The following is a 24,890-nucleotide window of genomic DNA, read 5'->3' on the forward strand; positions in this document are numbered from 1 at the left end:
CTGTTCTTGCATTGACTTGAACCTAGGGCACATCAACACAACTTACCCTCCTTGAGAACAGATTAATGCTTTTTACTCCTCACTCTCTTTCTCTGTCGCTAGTCCTATAGTTTGCTTTGTGGTTTCAGACCAAGTTCCATGGAGAAACCAGTTCCAAAGGTAAAGGCTTGTGTATCCTGGCTGACTAGACACGAGAGAAAAGGAACAGACTGTGTTGGCCAGGCTGGTGGCTCACGCCTGTAATCCCAGCACTTTGGGAGGCTGAGGCGGGCAGATCACTTGAGGTCAGGAGTTTGAGACCAGCCTGGCCAACACAGTGAAACCTCATGTCTACTAAAAATACAGAAAATTAGCCAGGCGTGGTGTTGGGCGCCTGTAATCCTAGCTTTTCGGGAGGCTAAAGTGGGAGAATCACTTGAACCGAGAGGTGGAGGTTGCAGTGAACCAAGATCGCACCACTGTACTCCAGCCTGGGCAACAGAGTGAGACTGTGTCTCAAAAAGAAAAAAAGATTGTCTAGAAAAAGGTAATCTCAAGAATCTGAAGAGGGTTAACAAAATGAGGATTAAGGCAAAATACAGTTAGTAATAAGATAACCAGGAATCTGGTCATGGAAAAGGGGTCCTTGTAACTTACTGAGGCTGAATGTTGGTTTACCGTCTTTCATTTTCTACGTCCATCAAATCAGGCTTCTGGGAATCCACAGTCCTGACAATTCTGAACTGTCCCAGTAGGAGGGAAGCCATCTCTGCAGGGTGAGATTTGTGAGCCATCAGGTCTGGTTGTGGGAGTCCACAGTCCTGTCACTTCTGAACTGCCCCAGTAGGAGCAAACCCACCTCTCCAGGGTGAGATTTGTGAGCCGTCAGGTCTGGTTCTGGGAGTCCACAGTCCTGGCACTTCTGAACTGCCCCAGTATGAAGGAAGCCATCTCTCCAGGGTGAGATTCGTGAGCCATCAGGTCTCGTTGGGAGAATCCACAATCCTGGCAGTTCTAAACTGCCCCAGTATGAGGGAAACCATCTCACCAGGGTGAGATTTGTGAGCCATCAGGTCTGGTTGTGGAAGGTCACAGTCCTGGCAGCTCTAAACTGCCCCGGTAGGAGGGAAGCCATCTCTCTAGGATAAGATGCAGGGGGGTACTAGGGTGTGGGGACTAGAGTACAGGGGACTAGCAAGAGGGGCTATGAGGAGGGCAAGGGGGAAAGATAGGGGGACACTTGGAAAGGGGTGCCTGACAAGCAGGGCGACGGCATATGGACACTCTGGAATTAACAGAGGAAGAGCTGGGCAGGGAGTTCTGGGGGGTAGAGTGCTGGGAAGGGGCAACATTAGTCAGCTGGGGGAAATGGGTAGGCTGGAAAATTGAACAATTTGGACGGCCCTGGAGAGGAGGCTGAGGGCAGGAAGTTTGAGAAGTAAGGGGAGGAAGGAGGGCTGGAACACGAGAGCGGGAAGGAACAGAAAGAAATGGAGGCCAGCGTTGAGGCTGAGAAATTGGAGGTAGCTTTCTGGTCATTTTTCCAAATGAGTGCTGTAGTAACTCACTTGTCCAAACGAGTCAGAATGAATAACTGAGATGTGCTGAGACCAACTCCAGCATTTATCTCCTTAGGACATTCCATCACAGAATGCCTATTATGAAACGTACATTTATTTTCTTGGGACATTTCTTGACGGAATGCCTATTATGAAACATACATGCTCCCTCTTGTTCTAGTGAGGAGGCCCCACCAATCAGGGAAATTGTCCCAGTTTCTCATTTCAAAAGTGGTCATGGGAAGTAGCAAAGAAAATAAATGGGTCTGTAATTATTGGTCCTTGTTCATGGGATACCATGTAGTTTTGCCCCTCCATAGGCAAAAATTGATCAAGGAGCTAACAGAGGCAGGGGCTTGGGGCCTAGGAGAGCAGTTCTGAAGCAGGAATTGGGAAAATGGGAAGTCAGTATCCTCATCTCTTTCCCTTACTACCTTATTGAAAGCCCTTTCACATCATTTACCTCACTGTGTGAATGCAGATGATTAGAGATGTTACGTTCATTTTACCGACGAGGACACTAAAGACCAGAAAGCGAATGCCAGTAGGCACAAAGCAGGGGGGACTAGAACTTGGCCAAATAGAGGGCTGGTGGGAGGGAGCACAAGATGGCACAAAGTGCTTACCAGCATCTTTGCCTCCTCCTATGTCTCTGGACAGGATCTTGTAGGAGGAGCTTAAGAGCAGAACTGTACTTTTCGTAGTTTACCTCTTAGTTCTTGTGTTCCCTTGGTTTGATTCCTTTCTGTTCCCTGGAACCAGAAACATAAGGCTAAAGCTGGTACACTCTCTGCCCTTTGAAACTGTGCCCCAAAGAGCCGAAGACAGCAATAACAGAAATCTTCGAGCTTGCCGGATGGAAGATAAGAAAAGAAACAACTTGCTAAAATAAAACTCCCTCCCCTTCTAAGAGAATGAAGTTGGCTAAACTTGGTTAAAACGAATATGGCCAATGAGTATATGCAGAGTGAACTTGCTTATATCACAACCCAAATTTCTACCACGTGTTTCATACTAACTCCCCCTGTTTCATACTAATGAAAGGAATGAGGCACATCCCCCATATATCTCCCAACTTTCTGAGCCCAGCACAAACACATTCCTCCATATTTCTTTCAAACTTCAGAAAAACATCACCTGGGAGATCTCCGATAAGGAATGCTAAATGTAGAATGTTAACCAATTGTAATGCTGTAACCGAGAGAATTACCTTGTTCCCTATAACTTTACATATCCTGTTTACATCGGGCTATAAAAAGCAAGCACTCGCATTGTTCGACGCCCTCCTATATGCTGTGGAACGGAGGGACCAAGTTCGAACTTGTAGTAAAGATCCTTGCCGCTTGGCTTTGACTCTGGACTCTGGTGGTCTTCTTTGGGGGAACAAACGGTCTGGGCATAACACTAACTCCCCCTGAATTTGCATATGGGATCCATGAGGAGGTACGAAGAGATAGTTGTGCATGTCTGAGGGACTTTCCAGATGTTCCTTTGCCTTCTACCAATCACTTGCTAATCCCAGAATCAGCCCCCTAACCTTTTCTAATAAAAGTACTGCCTTAAAACTAGCATAGGGAGACAGATTTGAGCTGGACTCGTGTCTCTTTGTTGAGTAACCTGAATGAAAAGCTTTTCTTTTCTCAAAAACCTGGTGTCATAGTATTGGCTTTGTAAACCAAAAATAAAATTGAAAGGCCTCCCTGCAACCATCCCAATGGATTCCCTCCTCTGCCAGGGCACCCTGAAATGTAACCTGAAAAGACTGGTTCAGGCCACGGAAGCCAGGTGGGGGTTGGACTTGCTTCATTATACCCTTCCAGCATTACTATCTACACAGACCTTACATTTGATAAGAAACATTTACAGTCTATTCTCTTTAAAGCCTGATACTTGGAGGCTTCATCTGCATGATAAAACCTAGGTCTCCACAACCCCTTGTCTTCACCCAGACATTCTTTTCTATAGATAAAAACTCAACCAATTGCCAATCAGAATATGTTTAAGTGTACCTAGGACTTGGGAGCCTCCCCCTTTGAGTTGTCCCACCCTTCCAGATCAAACCAATGTAAATCTTAATGTACTGATTGATGTATTGAAGGGGGCCTGCCCCTCCACACCTGTGGGTATTTCTCACAAGGTGGAGACGAAAGACTGAGAAAAGAAGACGCGGAGACAAAGTATAGAGGAAGAAAAGTGGGCCCAGGGTGTAGCAGGATGAGCTGCAGACAAAACCTCTCAGACACCAAGTTGTAGAAGGAAGGGCTTTATTCAGCTGGGAGCATCAGCAAGCTACTGCCTTAAAAATCCTTAAAATCCGAGCTCCCCGAGTGCACACTTTCTGTCCTTAAGGGCTCACAACGCTAAAGATTTCATAGGAAAGGGTCGTGATTGATTGAGCAATCTAGGGGATATGTGACAGGGGTTTCATGCACTTGTAGAAACAGAACAGGGCAGGGAGTTTCACAGTGTTCTTCTATACAATGTCTAGAATCTATGAATAACATCGGTTTCTAAGTTATGAGTTGATTTTTAACTACTGGGTTTAGACCAGGCAGACCTAGGCCTGGTTTTGGGCCTGGCGCCAGGCTGCCTGTCTTTAGTTTTACTTCCTTATTTTTTTCTTAAAACAGGTACTGAGTATAAAACAATGTGAGAGGGTCTTTTTCTTTCCTCATTTCCCCTCTTTGAGACCTTCACTCATTAGTTGGAGTTCTCTTGTTTTTGCTGCTTATGTCTTTTTGTGCAATAGATTGATAGTGATTCATATAGTACACTTGTACTGAAGCATTTTGGTGAACTAAGGTGGCAATGAAGTTTTTTTTTTTATCATTTGAAGAAGTACAGGTAGCAAACAAGGGAGCAGTAAGCAGGTTCTTATTACTATTATAACTTTTATTGTAAGAGTTTTAAATCCTCCTAGTGCTGGGAACTAATTTTTAAACATGGCTTCAGGATCGAATTCGTGCTACACTTGTGCAGGCTACATGTGTCAGTTTTGTCATATTTTTAACTATGTCTTTAATTGCTTGCCTTTGATTATCCATGTGTAGACAGTAATTAGTAAGGTTAAATTTCTTATAGACCTCTCTTTCAGCTGCTAGCTAGTAGTCGAGAGCCAATCTATTTTGATAGATAACATTTCTTATCTGAGTCTCTTGCGGGGCAAGAACAGTCAAGGCTTGACCGGTTTTATTAGTAATAATTTCTAAAACAACTTGTAACCATGTGATTCGGTTGAGCGTGTAGATGGGGGTCTGATATCTTTATGAGCCATCTTGTGCCCAAGTGGCGGGTCCGTAGTATTGTATGATTCTTTCTGGGGGCCATTCGTCATCTTTCTAATCACCTGTGGCTATGCTTCGTTTTTGGCGGGAAGCATAAACTGGGAAGCCTAGAAGTTCACCTGTTTTTATGGGCAGTAAGAAGAAAGATGGCTTAATGGTGCCAATTACACAGCTACCTGTCCACTGATCAGGCAGCTTAGCATAAGCTCTGCATCTACATATCCAGTATAACCTGGTGGGGGCTGTCCTGTCCCGGTGGAATTCTGAGTGGGCCTAAACAGTCTGCAACTTTGGAAATTTACTGAAGGGATTTCTTTCTGTGTAATTGGAACTCCACTATGTAACTGTTTTTGTAGTACCATTATACAGCTTTTGCCTAAGACAACTAAGCCGCCCTACAGGATGAGTGAACCTTTTCCCTTCTTTAGCTATGCAATACTGTCTAATAATTGAGGCTTTTAGAACCTAAAAATTGTCAGGGTGGTTCTTTTGGGCCGGGAATTCATCAGGAACTGGGTCTGTAGGAACTAATTCTTGGGCTTCCTAAGGCCATTGATCTCCTGTTACGGTTCCTCCACAAACATAACAAGAAGTGACTTTTAGAGACTGGGCTACATGTTTGGCTAATTGCAAAAACAAATTTTTAGTTTTTCCTGGAATCTCAGGTACTGGAACCTTTAGTTCATCATAGAAAGTCTGAAATACTGGTTCTGGAGAGCGTCTCTGAACCTCTCCTTTTATTAAGATGCTTACGCTAGGATCTAGTCCTTTTCCATCAATGCTTAATGTTACGTATTTTCTTTTATTCTATTTTGGGTCTGAGGGGTTGTGATTACTAATTCTAAAGGGTTGCAGCTCCTACTCGTGCAGGAGGAGCCGACTTTTCCTTTTTGGAGCCAAACAGGATCTTTTTTATCTTTCTAAGTAGCCTAAATGACACAAGACTAGTACTGACACATCTCACATGAATATGATTCTTGACAGATATACTTAGTTTTGCTGTGTAACTTTTTTCCTAATCTAGAGAACCGCATCCTATCCTATGCTGCTAACGATTAACAGCGGCACAGGCATCAAATTTTAAGGTTACATTTTTGGGGACCTCTCTTCTGTTCTAGCAATTACTTTACTTGTGCCCTTTAGGAAAGGACCAGTCCTTAGTCTTACTTCAAAGACTGTAATCATGGAAGGTTCAGAGGGCTGGTCACTTCCTGGATTACATACTTTGTACTGGGTGTCATTATACAAACAGGTTCCTTTTGGAGTTCTTAGGCATTCATAATAGCTATAAAATAAAAAGATTGTCTTAACTTGTCCTACCTCAGTGACCTGATGTATACACTGACGGCAGTCCTCGGTGTGGGAAGAAGCAGTAGAAGTTTTTACCACAGAGGTCCATGTTATAACGAAAATAAGTCCCACGACGATTTTCCTTATGCTTAGGCTATGCGCGGATCAGTCAGCTTCCGGGTGTGACTGGAGCAGGGCTTGTCGTTTTCCTCAGGGTCACTTTGCAGGGATTGTCCAGGCTTGGTTTGGCCTCCTAGGTCTCAGTGGCTGCAGGCTTCATGCAACTGTGGTGAATCCAGGCTGGGATTCCTTCCACCTTTACAGCTGTGGGAGTGGTCAGGATAATGGTCTGGGGTCCTTTCCACTGTGGCCACATTGGAGCCACGTTCCAGTCCTTGATCCACACACAGTCACCTGGAGCAAAAGGGTGAACTGGGGAGAATAAGCTGACTGGGCACCTCTCATTTACCTAAGTTGAGATAGTCTGGGTTATTTTCCTCAAGGCCTGTGGTGTTGCCGCTGTAATTTAATCTTACCTAACTCTTGGGGAGTACCCGGAAGTCCTCGCAGTATAGGAGGAGGCCTATGATACAGAATTTCATAGGGGGAGTATCCTGTTTTCTTAGAGGGGGTACACCTAATTTTAAACAATACTATAGGAAGGGCTTGTGTCCATTTTAATCTTGCCTCTTGACATACTTTCTTTTAACTATTTTTGATAGTTCGATTCATTCACTCCACCTTTCCGGAACTCTGAGGTCAATAAGCGGCATGTAACTTCTATGAGATTCTTAATACCTTTGCCGTCTTCTGTGCCAAGTCAGCCACAAATGCCGGCCTATTATCGGAGCCGATTCGTAGAGGCAGTCTAAACCTAGGGATGAGATCTCGAAGAAGCACACAGGTTGCTTCACGAACTTTTTCAGTTTGTGTTGGATAAGCTTCCACTTACCTAGAGTAAGTACACACTGGAACCAGTAAATACTTGTTACCTCCGCATTTGGGCATCTCTGTGAAGTCCACTTGAAGATCTTCAAAAGGAGCCGCTCCATAGGTTTGTATGCCCGGAGGCACAGAGGGGCCTTGCTTTGCATTGTGCTGTCCACAGGTAACGCTACTGTTGTAGCAAGAGCTGGCAAGTGTGAGATGTAGAAATACTGGCCTAACAGCTTTTCAAGTGATTCTTGACCTGAATGGGTAGTTTCATGTACAGCCAGCACGACTGCGGCTCCTAACAGCTGCAGCACAGCTATTCTTCTATCTGATAACTTTATCCATCCTTCGTTTATTGTTTGTCCTCCGTCTGTCTGAAGAAAATCTTTTTCCTCTTTAGAATGAGTTGGCACCAGATCAAGCATTTGAGGGAGTAGTGGGACTGTGACTGATCCCCGGTAAGAAGTAGATGCTGCTTTTGGTGCCTCTGTGTCTGCTGGGGAGTTTCCTTGGCTTACCGAGGTGGAAACTCGCTGGTGTCTCTTGCAATGCATGACTGCCACCTTTTGTGGTTTTCACAGTGCTTCTAATAATTGTAGAATTTCTTGTCGATATTTTATATCTTTTCCCCTAGAATTTAACAGGCCTTTTTCTTTATACAATGCTCCATGTACTTGAAGGGTTAGAAAGGCATATCGAGAATCAGTGTAGATGTTTAGTCTTACCTTCACTGAGTTTCAGAGCCTTCACTGAATTAGAGCTATGAGTTCTGCTTTTTGGGCCGAAGTGCCCTGGGGCAATGGCTTAGCTTCAACGACGTCATCTAAGGTTACTACCGCATATCCTGCCCACCTTTCTCCTTGCGAGTTGATGAAGCTGCCTCCGTCCACGTGTAACTCCTAATCTACCGATGCGTATGGCTGGTCTCGAATATCTGTTCTTCTAGAATAGACAGAGTCTAACACCTACCTCTACACAATTATGTTTAACAGGGCTGTCAGATACTGGGAGCAAGGTGGCAGGATTTAAAGTGTTGCAAACTTCAATGGTTATGCGGGGATTTTCACAGAGCAAGCTTTGGTATCTAGTTAGTCTAGCATTCATTAGCTAATGGTGTTCTTTGGTATTTATTAAAATTACCACAGCATGGGGGGACTTTATGTTCAGGTTTTGCCTAAGAGTTAGCTTATCTGCTTCTTGTGCTAACAGGGCCATTGCTGCCAGGGCCCTACAGTCTGGGTTAAAACTCCAACTGCCATTTTTTCTCTTTTTGACACACAGAGCGCAAAGAATTTTGTCAGGTCAGTTAGCTCAGGGCTGGGGCCAACAGGAGTTTTTCTTTTTTTTTTTTTTTTTTTTTTGAGACGGAGTGTGGCTCTGCCACCCAGGCTGGAGTGCAGTGGCCGGATCTCAGCTCACTGCAAGCTCCGCCTCCCGGGTTCACGCCATTCTCCTGCCTTAGCCTCCCAAGTAGCTGGGACTACAGGCGCCCGCCACCTCGCCCAGCTAGTTTTTTGTATTTTTTAGTAGAGACGGAGTTTCACCGGGTTAGCCAGGATAGTCTCGATCTCCTGACCTCGTGATCCGCCCGTCTCGGCCTCCCAATCCTTGTAATCTTTTTACCGAAGGTATATTTTACTTTTCTTATACACCTTGCACATAAACTGTTTCTTCAATAGTACTCAGGAGGCCTTGTTACTTTTAAATTATATAACATTTTTTGCATAAAAAATTTTTTTAACAGTTTTTTTCTTTTATGACTTTCGCAGACAATTTTTTGACTTGTCTCAACTTTCTGACTTATTACAAACATTTTTTTCTTTAAACAACCAGTTAATTTATTTCAGGACAAGAATTTACCACATAACATTCTTTTTATGTAAATTCTGCCTCTTCCCTTTTTTCCCTTTCTTGAAATTTTTTTTTAACATCATTCCTAGTGGGGTGGGCTTATTTGTGCCTGACCTATGCTTCTTCGAGACAAAACACTACACTCACATCACACGCACACCACAAAACAAAAAAAAAAACAGGTAAGAAAGGGCACACACACACTTCTGCAGTTTACACCAAACCAAAATCAAAACTAAAATCAGAGGATCCGGAAATCCAAGCCAAGTCAAAACCAAAACCAAAGTATCAAGCAATCCAAGTCAAGTCAAGTCAAAAACAAAAACCAAAGTGCCAGATCAGGCCACGCTTCTACTCAAATGGAGTAGGCAAGTTCCCAAGACCAGTCCACTGAAGTGCCAATAAAGGCACGCCATGGGTGATCAGGCTACACTTCCACTAAAATGGAGTAGGCAAGTTCCCAAGACCAGTCCTATCAAGCAATTCAAACCAAGTCAAAACTAAAACCAATACCAAAGTGCCAATAAAGGCATGCCATGGGTGATCAGGCCACGCTTCTACTCAAATGGAGTGGGCAAATTCCAAAGACTAGTCTAACCAAGTTTCAGATGTCAGGACTCCAAGTACCAGTTCCTTCCCAGTGTTCAGCCACTGTGTTAATCCTCTGCGGGGGCCTGCCATGTGCTGCTGTGGTGAGGCGTTCCACTGGGGCAGTTGCGTACCCAGGAGCGCTCTTTGGATCGAGTCACTCAGGCTGGCTGGAGGTCCCCCACAGGGATGCTCCACAGGGCAGGCCTAAGCCGCCTAAGGGGCTGCCTCGGCCGTCTGTCAGTTACCTGGGTTCCGGGTCAAGGAACCAAGAAATGTAGCAGGACTAGCCGCAGACAAAACCTCTCAGACACCAAGTTGTAGAAGGAGGGGCTTTATTCAGCTGGGAGCATCGGCAAGCTACTGCCTTAAAATCCGAGCTCCCCGAGTGCACAATTTCTGTCCCTTTTAAGGGCTCACAACACTAAAGATTTCATAGGAAAGGGTCGTGATTGATTGAGCAATCTAGGGGATACATGACAGGGGTTTCATGCACTGATAGTCAGAACAGAACAGGGCAGGGAGTTTCACAGTGTTCTTTTATACAGTGTCTGGAATCTATGAATAACATCGGTTTCTAAGTTATGAGTTGATTTTTAACTACTGGGTTTAGGCCAGGCAGACCCAGGCCTGGTTTTGGGCCTGGCGCCGGGCTGCCTGTCTTTGGTTTTACTTCCTTATTTTTTTCTTAAAACAGGTACTGAGTACAAAACAATGTGAGAAGGTCTTTTTCTTTCCTCAAGGGGACTGGTGCTCAGCAAGTTAGGACCTGCACTGGTGCTGGTCTCTGAGTTCTCTCAGTATTTATTGATTAACATCTTTACTATCTTGGTGAGGGGAATGTGGCATAACTATAGGGTGATGGTGGGGAGACAGGGTCAGCAGAAAAACATGTGAGCAAAGGAATCTGTCATAAATAAGGAAAGGTGTTGTGCCTGGATGTGCACGTAGGCTAGATTTATGTTTAACTTTACATAAACATCTCAGTGCAGTAAAGAGTAACAGAGCAGTATTGCCACCATGATGTCTCGCCTCCAGCCATAAGGTGGTTTTCCCCTATCTCAGAATAGAATGTATGCTCGGTTTTACACCAAGTCATTCCATTCCCAGAGATGTGCAGAAGACAAATGCGTTCCTCTTATCTCAGCTGCATAGAGGTCTTCCTCTTTCACTAATCCTCCTCAGCACTGACCCTTTATGGGTGTTGGGCTGTGGGGCTGTAAGATCTTTCCCTTCCCACGAGGCCATATCTTAGGCTGTCTCTGGGGAGAAACCTGGACAATACCCAGGCTTTCTTGGGCAGCGGTCCCTGCAGCCTTCCACAGTGCATCGTGTCTCTGGTTAATAGAGAATGGAGAATGGCGATGACTTTCACAAAGCATACTGCCTGCAAACACATTTTTAACAAAGCACAGCCTGCACAGCCCTAAATTCCTTAAGCCTTGAGTCAATACAGCACATGTCTTTGTGAGCACAGGGTTGGGACAAGAGTTACAGATTAACAGCATCTCAAAGCAGAACAATTTTTCTTAGTGCAAATCAAAATGGAGTTTCTTATGTCTTCCTTTTTCTACATAGACATAGTAGCAATCTGATCTTTCTTTTCCCCACAATGTATTATGTCTCCCTAAAATGTATAAAAGCAAGCTGGAGCCCAACCACCTTGGGCATGTGTCCTCAGGACCTTCTAAGGCTGTGTCACAGATGCATCCTTAACCTTGGCAAAACAAACTTTTTAAATTGATTCAGACTTGTCTCAGATACTTTTTGGTTTACAAATTGGTGATCAATTGAAGAGACTCTGAGTATAGGTGGCCTCAACCTTTGACAAATCTATTGATATTTAGTAGCAGCTTTTAGCAGCCTTTATGGTCGAAACCAATAGGACAATTGGCTGAGGCCTGGGAGCCCTCCTCCCTCTAGAGAATCCCTGATCTCCCCAAATTTGGTTGAGATCCAAAGTGTATTTTGCTGTGCAACTCCTTTTCTAGAGTTTTACTTGCTTCCAACAAGGAAAGCAAGTTTTCCTGCTTCCCTGACAATAGAAGGCAGGTAACTCCTTTCTGGAGTTAGAGCTCACTTCCAACAGAGAAGGCAAGATTGAGTTTTCCTGCTTCTAGAATGGTAGAGAGCACTATTCTGTCTGAGACCCATTCCTAAGTAAGTAGCTGAATTGGGGTTTCATCTTGGTTAAAGTTATGATCCAGCTGGTCGTAATTTCTCCTTACTGTTACAGCGCTCAGTAATCATATTGTTGGGGTTTTTGTTGTTGTTCTGGTCTTTCTCACATCAGATTTGACCAATTCTGCCTGACTTAGTAGATCTGAAATTCCAAATTGTAGGGAACAGGGCCTCTCTGAATTAGTTAAAATTCCTTGCTGCTGCAAAAGAAAAAAAAATCCATTTTTGGTTGCTTCCTGTCTTTAAAAAAAATTGTTCTTTCATTTACTTTTCTTCTACCTGATTCCTCCTTCCCCCCTTTGCCATATTCAATACCAAGAAAAATCTAGAGATGACTCAAACCCCTTAACGCAGAACAAAGGCACCACTCACCCCATTTGGGGGTGTTCTGTTTTCTTTGTGGAGTTTCAAGAGTCATGGGCAGATTCTTCTTAGGTGTAAAGTTCTGCTTTCCTGTATTATATTACCTCACCTCTTTGGCTTTTGTGGGTAGCAGAGATTACCTTGTACTGTGAGAGGATTTGCCATTGGTGTGTGTAATGGTGGACAAGAACTACAAAGTTAAATCTGACTGAGGACAGTTTAAAGGAAGCAGTCTTCATTGTTTTGTTTTGTTTTTTCCACCTAGGAAGTTGGTTAGGATCCTAATTCTAATTCAGAGGTGCATTCTACAGAGTCATCTCCATTGCCTTGCCTCTCAAAATTAATCTTGATTGACTTCTCTGGGCATTTGCATGAGGAACTGAAATTGTCCTTTTCATAGATAAATGAGATAATGAGTTTCCTCAGCTCCCTAAAGGGCATTTTGCTTCTCCCAGCTGAAAGCCTCCCCTGGATTACTAGGGGCTAAGTGGGAGTGTCTGGTGGGTTGAGCCCCAGCAACGTGTAGCAGCCTTACAGGGAACCCTCAACAAAATTAATTTTGAAAGGCTTGTCCAAGAAATGAATATAGGAGCTGGACATTCCATGCTTTGAGCCCTCCTGGAGGTGCTAGACCTCTGGAGACAAAAATGACTCAGTGGATAACACGCTATGGAGTCCTGCTAATAGCCCACACATTTCAACCCATTCCACTAAACCCTACGCTTTAAAAAAAAAAAAAAGTAGGAAACAATTTAAGAATGAGGAAAAACAAGGAGAATGACCCCCTTTCAGGCACTCTGTTGGTTTTATGGCACCTCTGCTTGCAAGTGTTTGTGTAAAATGGTCTTTATGGTCTTTTTGTGCACAATTACATCAAGGAAATTTCAGAACCCAAAGGTCAACCTGCAACTGTAAGGTTCCTAAGTTATCTCTTTCTTTTCGGCCTGCTTTAAGTCTGCTGTTACTTTTCTACTGAGATAAAATCCACAGTTTGCATTCAACCATTTCTTTTTGTTATTGTTTTTGCAAACCAATGAGTTTGTATTAATATCTCCTGGCTAGAGTTCTGAAGTAAAAGCTATAGAATCTTTGTGTGAGTGTATATATGTGTGTTTATGTGTACATATGCATATTTTGTTATGTGTTTTGGCCACAGGGACCAAATGTGGCTTAAACTTACAGAGTACTCATAAATAAGCCCAAATGGTTTTCAAGTTCACGTGACGGTAAAATCTTTTTTCTTTTTTCTTTTTTTTTTGAGACAGAGTCTCACTCTGTCCCCCAGGCTAGAGTGCAGTGACGTGATCTCAGCTCAGTGCAACCTCTGCCGCCCGAGTTCAAGCAGTTCTCCTTCCTAGTAGCTGGGATTACAGGTGCCTGCCACCATGCCTGGCTAATTTTTGTAGTTTTAGTAGAGACGGGGTTTCACCATCTTGGCCAGGCTGGTCTTGAACTCCTGACCTCGTGATCCACCCACCTTGGCCTCCCAAAGTGCTGGGATTATAGGCATGAGCCACCGCACCCGGCCAACAGTAAAATCTTTAATCTAGCTTTAAAATTACTGGTAACGTAATACTAGAAATGTCCTAAGAATTGTCAGCATGCATTTTTGTTTACATTTATTGATCAAGAGATTTCATACTTATCCCTGCTATATGCTATAAGATGTCAAAATTTGGCATAAGCATTATTAAACTATAAACCCAGCCCAAAACAGAATGATCTTTGCTTGTGTTCTTGGCGTTTTTTTGAAACAGAGTCTTGCTCTGTCACCTTGACTGGAGTGCAGTGGTGCGATCTCGGCTCACTGCAACCTCTACCACCCAGGTTCAAGTGATTCTCTGCCTCAGCCTCTTGAGTAGCTGGGACTACAGGCATGTGCCACCATGCCCGGCTTATTTTTGTATTTTTAGTAGAGGCAGAGTTTCGCCATGTTGGCCAGGCTGGTCTGAAACTCCTGGCATCAAGTGATCCGACCAACTTGGCCTCCCAAAGTGCTGGGATTTACACATGTGAGCCACCACACCTAGCTGTGCTGTGTAATTTTTAATAAAGAGGACATTAATATTAGTTCAGTGAAAATAACCAAATCTTGAATTATGTGGTAAAATAACCATATATTTAATCTTAAATTTCTTACTTAGGTAAACACCTGAAATTCACAGACTGTAAAATGGTTGACAGGGAAATAACTTTAAATGACGACTATTTGCAGTTTTCATAAATAATCTAGGTAAAGGATTAAAATAAAATAACTGGTTAAATGTAATGGAATAAATACTTATAGAAAAACTTGTCATAGCTTAGAATGTAAAATTAAATCAAATACATATTTCATTAAATGTTTGGATATTTTCCAATTAAAAAAATTATATTGTAGGAAAACATTGTTTCTAAAAAAAGAAGTATGCTCTTATTAAAAGGTAATTTTTGTCTAATTCAAAGCTTTAAAGGTTATGTATAAGAAAAGAGGAACCAGGAAATAAAGAAGTTACATAATCGAAGAGGTGTTTTTGGTAAGAAAGCTCAAAGAAAAATATGTGAGAAAGAATCTTTTATGGTGAATCTTTTTCCTAAAATAAAATGACAGGGTTAAGAAAGAAGGATATGGCCGGGCGCAGTGGCTCAAGCCTGTAATCCCAGCACTTTGGGAGGCCGAGATGGGCGGATCATGAGGTCAGGAGATCAAGACCATCCTGGCTAGCACAGTGAAACCCCATCTCTACTAAAAAAAATACAAAAAACTAGCTGGGCGACGTGGCGGGCGCCTGTAGTCCCAGCTACTCGGGAGGCTGAGGCAGGAGAATGGCATAAACCTGGGAGGCGGAGCTTGCAGTGAGCTGAGATCCGGCCACTGCACTCCAGCCTGGGCGACAGGGCCAGACTCCGTCTCAAAAAAAAAAAAAAAAAAAGAAGGATATGTAGGACAAACCAGAAAGTTTGAGCATGTCGTGAATGGTCTAAGTCATAATACAGTTAGTAAAAAGGGAATTTATAAAAATGTTTTGTGATTAATTGACTATAATGAAAGGAAATTATAATAGTTTTTCTAAAAAATTGGACTTGAGTATTAAAAATGCACTCAAGAATTTGTTAAAACAAGATATCATTAGAAAAAATTGAGTTACTCTTAGTGCAAGAAGTTTTTAATTTTTAAATTCAATGATCTGTTTCTTTTTTTTTTTTTTTTTTTGAGACGGAGTCTCGCTGTGTCGCCCAGGCTGAGGCTGGAGTGCAGTGGCCGGATCTCAGCTCACTGCAAGCTCTGCCTCCCGGGTTTTTACGCCATTCTCCTGCCTCAGCCTCCCGAGTAGCCGGGACTACAGGCGCCCGCCACCTCGCCCGGCTAGTTTTTTTTTTGTATTTTTTTAGTAGAGACGGGGTTTCACCGTGTTAGCCAGGATGGTCTCGAACTCCTGACCTCGTGATCCGCCCGTCTCGGCCTCCCAAAGTGCTGGGATTACAGGCTTGAGCCACCGCGCCCGGCCTCAATGATCTGTTTCTTTTTGAAACTATTCAAATGTCTCAGAAGCTTAATAATCTATGGAAGAAAATTTTCGAAAAGCAAATGAAAAATCTTTTGGATCTGCTTTTGTCTGCATGTCTGTTATATCTATGATTATATGTGTCATGTGGAAGTGATATTTCACTATTAAACTGTGTGAAAGAGTTCTAATTTGACTTAAAGAAATGTAAGGGCTTGGCCGGGCACGGTGGTTCACACCTGTAATCCCTGCACTTTGGGAGGCCAAGGTGGGTGGAGCATGAGGTCAAGAGTTCGAGACCAGCCTGGCCAACATGGTGAAACCCCATCTCTACTAAAAATACAAAAAATTACCTGGGCGTGGTGGCAGGTACCTGTGCTACTCAGGAGCCTGAGGCAGGAGAATCGCTTGAACCCAGGAGGTGGAGGTTACAGTGAGCTGAGACTGCGCCACTGCACTCCAGATTGGGTGACAGAGCAAGACTCTGTCTCAAAAAAAAAAAAAAAAAAGAAAACGTAAGGGCTTTCAGACTGATAGAAGCTAGCTTAGATGCCTTTTAATTCACATGACCTCGGCGGTCTTTGTTAAGATTAATTTGGTAAACTTAATCTAAAAATTCCCTGCAGTAGTTTAAAATCTTTTAAAAACTATTATTATGCCAAATGGTGATTTGTCTATTAGTACTTCTATGTTTCTTAGCTGTTACTCTTTTTTTTTTTTTTTTTGAGACGGAGTCTCGCTCTGTTGCCCAGGCTGGAGTGCAGTGGCGCTATCTCGGCTCCCTGCAAGCTCCGCCTCCCAGGTTCAAGGGATTCTCCTGCCTCAGCCTCCTGAGTACCTGGGAGTATAGGTGGGTTATTCTCCCACTGAATATGCCTATAACCTAGGTGATGGTAAATTTTGGGCTGAGAGGGGCACCTTTTACATGGGTACCCCTCCCACAGAATCATATGACTGTGTGAGAAGCTTTATCAAATTTGCTGTCCCTCATGGGTTTACAGATGGTTAATAAAACATTTGGGTAATTGGGCTGTGTCCTCACTCGAGTCTCAACTTGAATTATATCTCCCAGAATTCACATGTGTTGTGGGAGGGACCCAGGAGGAGGTAACTGAATCATGGGGTCCAGTGTTTCCCATGCTATTCTCGTGATAGTGAATAAGTCTCATGAGATCTGACGGGTTTATCAGGGGTTTCCACTTTTGCTCCTTCATTTTCTCTTGCCGCCACCATGTAATAATTGTCTTTAGCCTCCCATCATGATTCTGAGGCCTCCCCAGCCATATGGAACTGTTAGTCCAATTAAAACTCCTTTTCTTCCCAGTCTTGGGTATGTCTTTATCAGCAGCACGAAAACAGACTAATACAGTAAACTGGTGCTGGTAGAGTGGGGGCACTGCTGAAAATATACTTGAAAATGTAGAAGCGACTTTGGAACTGGGTAACAGGCAGAGGCTGGAACAGTTTGGAGGACTCAGAAGAAGACAGGAAAATGTGGGACAGTTTGGAACTTCCTAGAGAATAGCTTTGCCCAAAATACTGATAACGATAGGGACAATAAGGTCGAGGCTGAGGTGGTCTTAGATGGAGATGAGGAACTTGTTGGGAACTGGAGTAATGGTTACTTTTGCTATGTTTTAGAAGAGACTGGTGGCATTTTCCCCCTGCCCTAGATATTTGTAGAACTTTACACTTAAGAAAGATGATTTGGCCGGGCGCGGTGGCTCAAGCCTGTAATCCCAGCACTTTGGGAGGCCGAGACGGGTGGATCACGAGGTCAGGAGATCGAGACCATCCTGGCTAACACGGTGAAACCCCGTCTCTACTAAAAAATACAAAAAAAACCTAGCCGGGCGAGGTGGCGGGCGCCTGTAGTCCCAGCTACCTGGGAGGCTGAGGCCGGAGAATGGCGTGAACCCGGGAGGCGGAGCTTGCAGTGAGCTGAGATCCGGCCACTGCACTCCAGCCTGGGCTACAGAGTGAGACTCCGTCTCAAAAAAAAAAAAAAAAAGAAAGATGATTTAGGGTATCTGGCGGAAGAAATTTCCAAGCAGCAAAGCTTTCAAGAGGTGATTTGGGTACTGTTAAAGGCATTTAGTTTTATAAGGGAAGCAGAGCATAAAAGTTTGGAAAATTTGCAGCCTGATTATGCGATAGAAAAGAAAAACCCATTTTCTGGGGAGAAATTCAAGCTGGCTGCAGAAATTTGTGTAAGTAGCAAGGAGCCTAATGTTAGTCCCCAAGACCATGGGGAAGATGTCTCCAGGCCATGCCAGAGACCTTCACCGCAGCCCCTCCCATCACAGGCCCTGAAGCCCAGGAGGAAAAAGTGGTTTTGTGAGCCTGACCCAGGGTCCCCGTGCTGTGTGCAGTCTAGAGATGTGGCGCCCTGTGTCCCAGCTGCTGCTTCAGCTGTGGCTGAAAGGGGCCAATGTACAGCTCAGGTTGTGGCCTCAGAGGGTGGAAGCCCCAAGCTTTGGCAGCTTCCACATGGTGTTGAGCCTGCAGGTGCACAGAAGTGAAAGAATTGAGGTTTGGGAACCTCCACCTAGATTTCAGAAGATGTATAGAAATGCCTGGATGCCCAGGCAAAAGTTTGCTCCAGGGGCGGGGCCCTCATAGAGAACCTCTGCTAGGGCAGCGTGGAAGGGAAATGTGGGGTTGGAGCCCCCACACAGGGTCCCTATTGGGCACTGCCTGGTAGAGTTGTGAGAAGAGGGCCACCGTCTTCTAGACCCCAGAATGGTAGATCCACTGACAGCTTGCACCACGCACCTGGAAAAGCCACAGATACTTAACGCCTGCCCATGAAAGCAGCTGGGAGGGAGGCTGTACCCTGCAAAGCCACAGGGGTGGAGCTGCCCAAGACCATGGGAACTCACCTCTTGCATCAGTGTGACCTAGATTTGAGACCTGGAGTCAAAGGAGATCATTTTGGAGCTTTAAAATTTGACTGTCCCACTGAATTCTGGACTTGCATGGGACCCATAACCCCATTGTTTGGGCCAATTTCTCCCATTTGGAATGGCTGTATTTACCCAATACCTGCACCCGCATTGTATCTAGGAAGTAACTAGCTTGCTTTTGATTTTACAGGCCCATAGGCGGAAGAGACTTGCCTTGTCTCAGATGAGACTTTGGACTGTGGACTTTTAGGTTAATGCTGAAATGAGTTAAGACTTTGGGGGACTGTTGGGAAGGCATGATTGTTTTTGAAACGGGAGGACATGAGATTTGGAGGGTGCAGGGGCGGAATGATATGGTTTGGCTGTGTCCCCACCCAAATCTCAACTCAAATTGTATCTCCCAGAATTCACATGTGTTGTGGGAGAGACCCAGGGGAAAGTAATTGAATCATGGCAGCCTGTCTTTTCTATGCTATTCTCGTGATAGTAAATAAGTCTCAAGAGCTCTGATGGGTTTCTCAGAGGTTTCTGCTTTTGTTTCTTCCTCATTTTGTCTTGCCACCTCCAGGTAGTAAGTGCCTTTTGCCTCCCGCCATAATTCTGAGGCCTTCCCAGCCATGTGGAACTATAAGTCCAGTTAAACCTTTTTTTCTTCCCAGCCTCAGGTATGAATCAGCAGCATGAAAATGGACTTGAATACAGAAGCCTTATCAAATTTGCTGTCCCTCATGGGCCTACAGATGGTTAATAAAACATTGGGGTAATTAACCAAAAAGAAAAGGAAAGCAAAAAGGCAGCCAAAGGACTAGCCCCAGAAGGATGATAGAAATTTTGGGATGGTTATTCACCATTTGCCCCAGATTGGAAGATTAAGGGGAAAAAAGAAATCAGAAGGCAAAGGTTATGAGAAAGCTGACATTGCCTGGGGCAATGATGAGGCCAATTAAGATGAAAATTGATAAAAATGAACAAAAGAGTCAGTCCCTTGGCTCGACTCCCTGCTGGGAACCCAAACCGTTTTTTTTGTTTTTTTTTTGTTTTTTTTTTTTTTACCAGGTAAGGTAAAATGGTCTGGGGGTAGAAAAGTTCCTGGAACCAAAACATTAAAAATGTACGTGTTAATAGAATTATAAATTTCTTTTTTTCTTTTTTTGAAACAAAATCTCACTCCATCGCCCAGGCTGGAATGCAGTGATACAATCTTGGCTCACTGCAGCCTCCGCCTCCTAGGTTCAAATGATTCTCTTGCCTCAGCCTCCCGAGTAGCTGGGACCACAGGGGCGTGCCACCACACCTGGCTTTTTTTTTTTTTTTTAGTTTTATTAGAGATAGGGTTTCACCATGTTGACCAGGCTGGTCTCAAACTCCTAACCTCAAGTGATCCACCCATCTCGGCCTCCCAAAGTGCTGGGATTACAGCATTGAGCCACCACACCTGTCAAATTATGAAATTTGATATATTTAAACAGACTTTATGTAAGGTAGTTGTGACTCCTTTACCTGTCTTATGAAAATTGGTATTATATTGCCAGGTGCGGTGGCTTACGCCTGTAATCCTAGCACTTTGGGAGGCCAAGGCAGATGGATCACCTGAGGTCAGGAGTTCAACACCAGCCTGGCCAACATGTCAAAACCCTGTCTCTACTAAAATACAATAATTAGTAGGGCGTGATGGCAGATGCCTGTAATCCCAGCTACTCGGGAGGCTGAGACAGGAGAATTGCTTGAACTCAGGAGACAGTGGTTGCAGTGAGCTGAGATCATGCCACTGCACTCTAGCCTGGGCGGCTGAGTGAGCCTCCTTCTTCAGGGGGTGGAAAAAAACACACACACAGAAAAGAAAATGGATATTATATCTAACTGGGGGATATTTCCCCTATCTAGTGCTATACAACTGAAGGCGTGTAAATCTGCTCTTTGAGAAATGTTAATTGGACGCACTAAATGGGAACTAGTAAGATTGCCTGAGCCCACAGAATATGGGGTAGAAACCAGAGTGCTAGTTGGGACAAATCCTCCACTTCATAGCCTTTTGTAGAGCATTTATTGGGGCTTATGGCAAAAGACTGTGAGTACTTCCCAGTAATAACTACTGGACTAGAGAATTTCCACTTGAGGGGCATCTACTGTCTTGCTGTGGAATGTTAACTGAAGCCACCCCTATGCTAATGGAAATAATGGTGCCCAAAAGAGTTCCATGGTAAAATAAAAGTGGTTTACGTAGATCTTGCTACCTGGATGTACAAGTAGGACGCACTCATGAGCAGGGAGCTACTTTTTTCCCTAGGACTGTTTCTAACTGTATGAGGGGCTGCTAGATTCTACAGTGCCTGATGGTTCTCATGAGCTGTTTGGCTTGTGAATGGCAATTCAAAGGTGAACAAACATCTTGTTTGGAATGCTGCTGCTCTGGCTAAAGAAGGGTCAAAAAATTTATTTTTCCTTTATTTCTAGTTTAGAACATTTGGGTAAAGTATATTTTTGTAAGCAAATTTACATTTTTCTGAGTTCTCCAAAATTCAGATTGTGATTTTATGACAGTATAGTTGTTTGCATAAGTTTAGTAAGAGTCTTTTAGAACAAAACAGTTGGAGACACTGGTTACTTTACCAAGACTTTCACTAGAATAGCGTATTTTTAGGTAAAGTTCCAGCAAAGCCAACTTAAGAAGAGCCTATATAGGGCGGGCAGAGCAAGATGGCCGAATAGGAACAGCTCCAGTCTCCAACTCCCCAGCGCGAGCGACACAGAAGACCGGTGATTTCTGCATTTTCAACTGAGGTACTGTGTTCATCTCACTGGGGAGTGCCGGACGATCGGTGCTGGTAAGCTGCTGCAGCCCGACCAGCGAGAGCTGAAGCAGGGCGAGGCATTGCCTCACCTGGGAAGCGCAAGGGGAAGGGAATCCCTTTTCCTAGCCAGGGGAACTGAGACACACAACACCTGGAAAATCGGGTAACTCCCACCCCAATACTGCACTTTAAGCAAACAGGCACACCAGGAGATCATATCCCACACCTGGCCGGGAGGGTCCCACGCCCACGGAGCCTCCCTCATTGCTAGCACAGCAGTCTGTGATCTACCGGCAAGGCAGCAGCGAGGCTGGGGGAGGGGCGCCCGCCATTGCTGAGGCTTAAGTAGGTAAACAAAGCTGCTGGGAAGCTCGAACTGGGTGGAGCTCACAGCAGCTCAAGGAAACCTGCCTGTCTCTGTAGACTCCACCTCTGGGGACAGGGCAATAACAAACGCAGCGGAAACCTCTGCAGACGCAAACGACTCTGTCTGACAGCTTTGAAGAGAGCAGTGGATCTCCCAACACGGAGGTTGAGATCTGAGAAGGGACAGACTCCCTGCTCAAGTGGGTCCCTGACCCCTGAGTAGCCTAACTGAGAGACATCCCCCACTAGGGGCAGTCTGACACCCCACACCTCACAGGGTAGAGTACACCCCTGAGAGGAAGCTTCCAAAGCAAGAATCAGACAGGTACACTCGCTGCTCAGAAATATTCTATCTTCTGCAGCCTCTGCTGCTGATACCCAGGCAAACAGGGTCTGGAGTGGACCTCAAGCAATTCCAACAGACCTACAGCTGAGGGTCCTGACTGTTAGAAGGAAAACTATCAAACAGGAAGGACACCTACACCAAAACCCCATCAGTACGTCACCATCATCAAAGACCAGAGGCAGATAAAACCACAAAGATGGGGAAAAAGCAGGGCAGAAAAGCTGGAAATTCAAAAAATAAGAGCGCATCTCCCCCGGCAAAGGAGCGCAGCTCATCGCCAGCAACGGATCAAAGCTGGACGGAGAATGACTTTGACGAGATGAGAGAAGAAGGCTTCAGTCCATCAAATTTCTCAGAGCTAAAGGAGGAATTACGTACCCAGCGCAAAGAAACTAAAAATCTTGAAAAAAAAGTGGAAGAATTGATGGCTAGAGTAATTAATGCAGAGAAGGTCATAAACGAAATGAAAGAGATGAAAACCATGACACGAGAAATACGTGACAAATGCACAAGCTTCAGTAACCGACTCGATCAACTGGAAGAAAGAGTATCTGCGATTGAGGATCAAATGAATGAAATGAAGCGAGAAGAGAACCCAAAAGAAAAAAGAAGAAAAAGAAATGAACAAAGCCTGCAAGAAGTATGGGATTATGTAAAAAGACCAAATCTACGTCTGATTGGGGTGCCTGAAAGTGAGGGGGAAAATGGAACCAAGTTGGAAAACACTCTTCAGGATATCATCCAGGAGAACTTCCCCAACCTAGTAGGGCAGGCCAACATTCAAATCCAGGAAATACAGAGAACGCCACAAAGATACTCCTCGAGAAGAGCAACTCCAAGACACATAATTGCCAGATTCACCAAAGTTGAAATGAAGGAAAAAATCTTAAGGGCAGCCAGAGAGAAAGGTCGGGTTACCCACAAAGGGAAGCCCATCAGACTAACAGCAGATCTCTCGGCAGAAACTCTCCAAGCCAGAAGAGAGTGGGGGCCAATATTCAACATTCTTAAAGAAAAGAATTTTAAACCCAGAATTTCATATCCAGCCAAACTAAGTTTCATAAGTGAAGGAGAAATAAAATCCTTTACAGATAAGCAAATGCTTAGAGATTTTGTCACCACTAGGCCTGCCTTACAAGAGACCCTGAAGGAAGCACTAAACATGGAAAGGAACAACCGGTACCAGCCATTGCAAAAACATGCCAAAATGTAAAGACCATCGAGGCTAGGAAGAAACTGCATCAACTAACGAGCAAAATAACCAGTTAATATCATAATGGCAGGATCAAGTTCACACATAACAATCTTAACCTTAAATGTAAATGGACTAAATGGTCCAATTAAAAGACACAGACTGGCAAACTGGATAAAGAGTCAAGACCCATCAGTCTGCTGTATTCAGGAGACCCATCTCACACGCAGAGACATACATAGGCTCAAAATAAAGGGATGGAGGAAGATTTACCAAGCAAATGGAGAACAAAAAAACGCGGGGGTTGCAATACTATTCTCTGATAAAACAGACTTTAAACCATCAAAGATCAAAAGAGACAAAGAAGGCCATTACATAATGGTAAAGGGATCAATTTAACAGGAAGAGCTAACTATCCTAAATATATATGCACCCAACACAGGAGCACCCAGATTCATCAAGCAAGTCCTTAGAGACTTACAAAGAGACTTAGACTCCCATACAATAATAATGGGAGACTTCAACACTCCACTGTCAACATTAGACAGATCAACGAGACAGAAAGTTAACAAGGATATCCAGGAATTGAACTCATCTCTGCAGCAAGCAGACCTAATAGACATCTATAGAACTCTCCACCCCAAATCAACAGAATATACATTCTTCTCAGCACCACATTGTACTTACTCCAAAATTGACCACATAATTGGAAGTAAAGCACTCCTCAGCAAATGTACAAGAACAGAAATTATAACAAACTGTCTCTCAGACCACAGTGCAATCAAACTAGAACTCAGGACTAAGAAACTCAATCAAAACCGCTCAACTACATGGAAACTGAACAACCTGCTCCTGAATGACTACTGGGTACATAACGAAATGAAGGCAGAAATAAAGATGTTCTTTGAAACCAATGAGAACAAAGATACAACATACCAGAATCTCTGGGACACATTTAAAGCAGTGTGTAGAGGGAAATTTATAGCACTAAATGCCCACAAGAGAAAGCAGGAAAGATCTAAAATTGACACTCTAACATCGCAATTAAGGAACTAGAGAAGCAAGAGCAAACACATTCAAAAGCTAGCAGAAGGCAAGAAATAACTAAGATCAGAGCAGAACTGAAGGAGATAGAGACACAAAAAACCCTCCAAAAAATCAGTGAATCCAGGAGTTGGTTTTTTGAAAAGATCAACAAAATTGACAGACCACTAGCAAGACTAATGAAGAAAAGAGAGAAGAATCAAATCGACGCAGTTAAAAATGATAAAGGGGATATCACCACCGACCCCACAGAAATACAAACTACCATCAGAGAATACTATAAACACCTCTACGCAAATAAACTGGAAAATCTAGAAGAAATGGATAATTTCCTGGACACTTACACTCTTCCAAGACTAAACCAGGAAGAAGTTGAATCCCTGAATAGACCAATAGCAGGCTCTGAAATTGAGGCAATAATTAATAGCCTACCAACCAAAAAAAGTCCAGGACCAGATGGATTCACAGCTGAATTCTACCAGAGGTACAAGGCGGAGCTGGTACCATTCCTTCTGAAACTATTCCAATCAATAGAAAAAGAGGGAATCCTCCCTAACTCATTTTATGAGGCCAACATCATCCTGATACCAAAGCCTGGCAGAGACACAACAAAAAAAGAGAATTTTAGACCAATATCCCTGATGAACATCGATGCAAAAATCCTCAATAAAATACTGGCAAACCGGATTCAGCAACACATCAAAAAGCTTATCCACCATGATCAAGTGGGC

General features: G+C 43.9%; 2 protein-coding genes across 6 annotated transcripts in view; one reads left to right on the top strand and one right to left on the bottom strand.

The window, feature by feature from the left end:
- LOC105475839 (LSM5 homolog, U6 small nuclear RNA and mRNA degradation associated) overlaps positions 1-7,924 on the bottom strand; it is a 29,493-nt gene extending 21,569 nt beyond the window's left edge. For 2 of the 4 annotated variants that reach the window (XR_011621595.1, XR_011621596.1), the window contains exons 1-3: positions 6,143-7,924; positions 2,165-2,290; positions 637-1,118 (exon numbers count right to left, since the gene is read on the bottom strand). The gene's annotated coding sequence lies outside the window, so the exon portion shown is untranslated. Of the gene's footprint in view, positions 1-636; positions 1,119-2,164; positions 2,291-6,142 lie in introns of those variants that run through there. The other 2 variants (XR_011621597.1, XM_011731387.3) reach the window with 2 other exon arrangements.
- The window catches only part of LOC105475838 (AVL9 cell migration associated), a 102,098-nt gene that overhangs the window by 13,067 nt on the left and 64,141 nt on the right, over positions 1-24,890 (top strand). The gene's annotated exons all lie outside the window — the stretch shown is intronic.

This window comes from Macaca nemestrina, chromosome 4, assembly GCF_043159975.1.
Source record: "Macaca nemestrina isolate mMacNem1 chromosome 4, mMacNem.hap1, whole genome shotgun sequence".
NCBI lineage: Eukaryota > Metazoa > Chordata > Mammalia > Primates > Cercopithecidae > Macaca > Macaca nemestrina.